The sequence below is a fragment of the Orbicella faveolata genome, unplaced genomic scaffold (genome assembly GCF_042242905.1).
Source record: "Orbicella faveolata isolate gen_17 unplaced genomic scaffold, um_ofav_v1 contig_12, whole genome shotgun sequence".
Lineage (NCBI taxonomy): Eukaryota > Metazoa > Cnidaria > Anthozoa > Scleractinia > Merulinidae > Orbicella > Orbicella faveolata.
In genome coordinates, this window is record NW_028301539.1 from 26133712 (window position 1) to 26140563 (window position 6852).

A 6852-nucleotide genomic window follows, 5' to 3' on the forward strand; every position below is an offset into this window, starting at 1 on the left:
TGCGGACAGCTAATAAACAAATGACGTATGTCTTGACTATCAGAGGGACAGAAAGGGCAGGATGGGGAGGCAACCTTGTTCATTTTGTATAATATACTGTTCGTGGCTAAAATGTTGTGTATAATTTTGTGCTGAAACATTGCCAATTTAACTTCTTTTGTGGCTGTGAAAGGCAGAAGATAAATTTTATTTAGATTCTTTTTTGCGATGCCGTATGATAAGAGTTTTTTTTCTGAAGTGGGAGGAGGAAGATTTTCTAAGGTTAACAGTTTGTCGTATAACATCTTGCACGTTATAGTACAGATTGGCGGCGGGGGTGTAGTAGAGTCGCCAGAATTAACGTGAAGGAGCTTCTTCCAACTTTGAGGGATCGCAGATAAAAGACTACAATATTGTAAAAAGTTGCAATTTAGCATGTATTTATTGCGCAAGGAAAGGAAAGGCAGGAAGCAATTTTCACGCTCGTCAAAAAGGTCTGAAATTTGCTTTATACCTGCTCGGTGCCAATGAGGTAGATATACCATTTTTTTGTCAATCGTAATGAATTTGTTGTTCCAGATTGTCTGAGACAGTATCTCGGTCTTGCTGTGAGGTGTCGTAGACACGATTTCTTGCCAATGATGAATAATTTGTTTGTAAAATTCAGGAAGATGGCCATTAAGATCAAGAAAGTTGTAGTCATAATTACATTGAAAGATCTCAGTACCGCCGACAGTAGAGAGAAACGATTTTGGAATATACTTCCACGGTGCATCTGAGTCTGAGCACAGCCGTTTTACCCAAGTTAGTTTCAAAGCCTTATCGAAAAGTACAAAATCTTTCATGCCAAGACCGCCATCCGATTTCTTCTTGATGAGGGTTGTCTTTTTTATTTTGGCGGGTTTTTGCTTCCAGATAAAATCGAACACTATTTTATTGACCTCCGTTGCAAAGTTTTTTGGAGTCTCCATAACACTGAAGATGAATACAAGTTTGGAGAGGGCTAACGTTTTAACAATATTTATTCTACCGTATATAGATAAGTCTCTTCGGGACCAGACACTTAAGGTTTCCTTTAGGGATCCTAATTTTTCAAAGAAATTTTTCTGATGAGACAATTCAATATTATAGGTAAAATGCACACCAAGCGCGTAAACGGGATCATCGCTGATTTGGAGGTTGCAAATTGCGTCTTTCTTATGGCGCACGGAGCCAAGCCAGAGCATTTCTGATTTTGCCTGATTTATTTTTAGGCCAGAGCACTTTTCAAACAGTGAGAGTAAGTCAAATAAATTAGAAACTGACTGGACATCAGCAAGAAGGGCAGTTGTGTCGTCAGCATACTGTGTGAGCTTGACCTCTTCATTTCCCTGGATATGTATGCCCTTGATGTCTTTTGACCGTTTTATACTTTGGGCAAGAAGCTCCATAGCGATAACAAAGAGTATGCCTGAAAGGGGACAACCCTGACGGACACCGCGTTCTAAGTAGAAGTGTTTGGAGGCAACGCCATTGTTAATGACACAACTAGAGATGTCTTTATAGAACACGCTGATCCATTGCCGGAGATTTGGTCCAAAGTTGAAAGATTCAAGGCATTTTTGGATAAAGTCCCATTCAATTGAATCAAAAGCTTTCTCGAAATCTAAGAAAACAGCTATACCTGGTATATTTTTAATTTTAGTGAAGTCCATTGTGTCTGCTATTAGTCTGATACTTTCTCCAATGAATCTACCCTTTACGTAGCCGGACTGACAAGGATGTATTACGCTTGGCAAGATCTTTTCCAAGCGAAGAGCGATAGTTTTGGTCGCAATTTTGTAGTCAACATTAAGTAGCGAAACTGGTCTCCAATTTGTTAAATATTCCGCGTTCTTGTTCTCTTTTGGGATTAAAGAAATAATACCTTGTCGTTGAGAGATAGAAAGTGATCCGTGTTGAAATGCATAATTAAAACTTTCCACCATGAATTTACCAACAGCGTTCCAAAAGAAGCGATAGAACTCTGAAGTGAGGCCATCTGTACCTGGTGTTTTATTGCTTTCCATCTTCATAAGCGCTCGTTTACATTCATCGATAGACATAATGCCTTCGCAAATTTTTTCAGTTTCTTCTGACAATACATTTTCCGTATTAAAGAATTCGATAAACTCCGAGCCGTTCGGATTCGTGTTTTTTGACTTATATATCTGTTTAAAAAAGCGCTCTTCCTCTTCAAGAATCTCTCTCGGGTCGGTTAATTTTGCGTGATCATTGACTTTTAAGGCCGTTTTATGTTTTTTCCTTTGGTTTGTTTTTTCTAAATTGTAGAAATACTTACTGTTTTTCTCGCCATGTTCATACCAGCGCGCTCTGCTTCGTATAATCGTGCCACGCGTCTTCACGCTTGCTATTTTTGAAAGCTTGGTTTTTATTCTTTCTATTTCGCTCCTTAGGGAATCGCTGTACGCTGTCTGGAGCTTGCGCTGCAGCTTGATCATCTCCGACAAATGGGCAGACTCTTCGTCACGCTTGCTTTTTGCTTTTTTTTTCGAAAATTTTATTGTAAATGCTCTGATTTCCATTTTAATCATTTCCCAGAACAAACCCTTGTCCTCAGTTCCCTGATGCTTTTTGGCGAACTCTGGAATTAAGAAATTCAATAATTCTACATATTTCGTGTCCAACAACAACGAGTTGTTAAATTTCCAGAAGCCGGGCCCACGAGGGGGTTCGTGTTCGGTGAAAGATATAGAGAGCACGACTGCAGAGTGGTCAGAATAAATATTTGGAATTATTTTGCTCTCGCAAATTCGATTACTCAGTTGATTTAAAATGAAGAGGTGATCTAGTCTACATTGTATTTTCATCGAGGGGTTCGCCCACGTAGGGCCAAATGAGTCCGGGTTTTTGTAGCGCCAGGTATCGAGCAGATTATGCGTTTTAATCAAAGCCTTGAGTTCAATAGTCGATGCTTTTCTAATGTCAACAGGTTTGCCACCTCTTTTGTCTAAAGTGCCGATTACGCAATTAAAATCGCCCCCCAACGCAAGATTTTCATTTCCATATTTGCCGAGGATATTATTTGAAAGCCCCCTTAGATTACAACCTGTTGGTTTGGATCGTTTGGTGCATAAACATTAACCAGTACAACTTTAGTATTATCAATAACAATCTGTGCTAAAATATATCTCCCGTGATCATCTGAGGCAATTTTTTCAATGTTTATGTCAAGCCGTGGTTTAAAAAGAATCATAACTCCTCTGCTATGAGACGAACCATTGCTAGATACGATTTTGCCTCCCCATTCCGTCTCCCATCCTCCGATAGTATCGAGCGAGGAATAAGTTTCTTGCAAAAAAATTATATCTGCTTTTTGTTGATGTAGCCAACGAAAAACCTGTCTTCGCTTTCTCGAGCCGTTTAACCCTCTTACATTTAGCGATATAATTTTATACATTTAGATTCTCTGCAGAAGGCGAAGTCACAATATTCCAGAGAAAAAAATAAGCACTTGTTTATACTATAGTTCTCACTGTGCGGCGAGATATCATAACTTAGAATTAATTTTCTTTTGTTGACCGAGTTGAAGTTAGATAGATAAATACATTTCAACATACTTACAACAGAAATACAACTACACACACAACACAAGGTACTCACTACTTCAGACTTACCTATGCTTTTGTGCGGCGTTTACTGACTGGGTTAAAATTGGGGTACTAGCGGCAGCAATTTAGCAATGGTTGAGTTGTACGGCGGAGCAAGAAAGTCAATTAAACATATTTAAAACTAACCGTTCATTAAACATCCGTACAGAGGAAAAAGAGCTGTTTCCGGTCCTCGGTAGAGTGAGCCGTTGATAAAAAGTTTTTCTACCTTAAAGTACGCTTCTTTCTTTTCACGTTTGGCAGCCTTGAGAACGGGGTATAACTTCCTTCTTATCTCATCCATTTCTTTTGGAAAGTCGTCGGATGGGTCACACTTGCAAAAAGGGTCACACTTAGAAAAATGAGTCACAACTCGAAAAATGGGTCACAATTACAAACATGAGCCACACTTCGAAAAATTGGTCAAACTTGCAAAAATGAGTCACACTTCGAGAAATTGGTCAAACTTGGCAAAATGGGTCACTTATGGGAAAAGGTGGTCACACTTGCAAAAAAAGATCACACTTCGAAAAATGGGTCACACTTACAAAAAAGGGTCACACTTGGAAAAAATGGGTCAAACCTGGAAAAAAGGGTCACTTTTTTAAAAAAGTAGTCACCCTTGGAAAAAGGCTCACTTTTGGTAAAAAGGGTCACATATGAAAAAATGGGTCACACTTTGAAAAAGTGGTCATCCTTGGAAAAAAACCATAACACTTGGAAAAAGAGCCACACTTGGAAAAAACGGTAACACTTTTAAAAAAGGGCCACACTTGGAAAAATGGGTCAAATTTCCAAAAAGTGGTCACCCTTGGAAAAAAGGGTCATACTTGGAAAAGGGGTTACACTTGAAAAAATGGGTCGCACCTGGAAAAATGGGTCACAATTGCAAAAATGTGTCACTTATAAAAAAGTGTGTTCCAGCTTCAAAATGAACTACTTTGAAATTCTCGTTAATCATTAGTCAAATAAAGAAATGAATAAAGTGAGATAAGTGTACTTTAGGTTATCGCGTTTTATCATGTGGTAACCCGATTTCTAAAGAATGGGAACAAAAGAATCAGTTGGAGGTGGCAAAAATGCCCATAGTTACAAAAGTGCCTTATATTGTTACAAAACTGCCCTATTGTTGCAAAAGTGCCGTATCCATGATGTTACAAATTAAAGTGCCCCGAACACTTTTAGGCAATCTGCTCAGACGCACAAATAAAATCGATTACTTACAATTTTGGCTCGCTGTTTTAAAAAGTACATTTCCAGAAAGAAAGAAACCAATTGTTATATATTGAGGACTTCGTGTTAAATAATCTCAATGATAATTAAAAACACACACACACACAATTAGCAATATCAAGGACAGTGCCTACTAAATACAAAGGTCTTTTCGCCAGGTTAGGACTGGATTCAAGAAAGAAAACTGGGGATAACCAGGTATTTCTAAAAGACCATTTTACAGTTCTTTGCTCGGTGACCTGGCCTTTCAATGGCAGCGAGGCTGGAGTTGATCTTGGTTTGATACAGACCTCTCTGCTTTTAATTTGTCATGTAGGTGCACCTAGTTAGCATTAGAACAACTTGAGCAGTGAGGTCTTTATCAAAACAAGGTCACCTCCAGCCTCACTGACATTCAAAGGCCAGCTCACTGAACAGACCAACGTAAAATGGCCTGTTCTCCGAGATAGCTGCCATGAATCGTGAACAAAAATGCTAATGTATGAAAAAGAAGGAAAAGACATTTATTCGCAGATTTCCTTAGAGTTTGCCCTAACATACAGAAAACAAGCACATTCATAAGAATCTTTTAACTTCATAGGAAATGACAACACAAAACCTTTTGGTATGTTTTTTAAGAACAAGGTTGCCGCAACAGCAGGTATATCTTGGAGGTTCAGGATCCAAAAATAAAATAAAATTCATGCTCAGCTCGAATTACCCACCCTTCCCTCATCAACCCTGAAAGCTCAAAGGTCGCCGCCCCCTAAGAATGTGGCTTAGCTGTTTACGAGCAAGTTCTTTTCGTGTTGCGAATACCGGCAAGTTCTTTGCGTGTTGTGTAGCTGTTTACCAGCAAGTTCTTTGTGTGTGTGGCGTAGCTGTTTACCAGAACAAAACTTGAGTATTTCTTCTTAGTTTTAGTTTGATTTAATATAACATGCAAACACATTGCATCAGAGCGGGGATCGATACTCAGGTCGATATAGCTGATTTCGTTCGCAAGCGTGATCCCGCGATTGTGTGACTTTAAGCCTTGAAGCGTCCTTGAGCAGACCTGAGCAAACTGAGTTAGCTTATAATACCTTGCAATTGAGCTAATCGAGAATTACCTTGAAGATTTCCTAAAAACTTGTTTCACTGGAACTTCGACTTAGTTCTGAGCACCTTAATCTGTACTTAACTTGGACAAAACAATGCTGAAATGGGGAACAGTTTACAACAATACGTACAGACTTGCTGTTGACATGCATAGCATTTATTTAGCTCTCAGGGAGTATCGAGGATGCTTCAAGGAAAAATTTTAGTGTTCTATGCTACTTTTGCATCGATTTATTTAGCAGTAGAAATTTCCAAGTAACGAAAATGAATCGTCTCTGGCTCACACAGATATTTTTGTATCGTTTCTAAGCTTATATACCTGAATTAAGAATTCCACTTGCCAGCGATGTTTACTGCTTTGAGATAAACCCAAGCCCAGTTGTGACTGACTTTGATGTCAGTTAAACTAGCTCTGCTCCTTACTCACAGGGAAGCAATCTGTAGCAAACTCCGGCTCTAATTACATTGTTTATCAACACCGTAGACTGATTTCTGGTGCTGCTGATGTGACTCAGATTTTAGCTTGCACTTCAGTGAAAGTTTGGCAGGGAATGTCAAAGCTCATTTAACGTAAAAGAGCTATTAATACGTTATAATGATTATAATTCATACTCTCCTTTATTCTGCTTGTAGGACACTGACATGGTCACATCTTATTGGCCTAGCTTACTTCACGTCATTACTTTCAGCATAACGGACTTGTCAGTGTAAACAAGTATAATTATTTGGGTAGCTATGGTTTCACAAGACAGTACATAATGACCACAGTTGTAGATATCATTTCATATTTGTACCATCTTAGTCAACAACAGCTTACACTTAAGATTTAAATTAGCAATTTTGTCATCTTAGTAAACTTCCAATAAACGGTCTTAAATTATTCTTTAAAGCCCCGCTGTCTTTAAAGAAACCTGTTTTAGTAGTTGGTTTT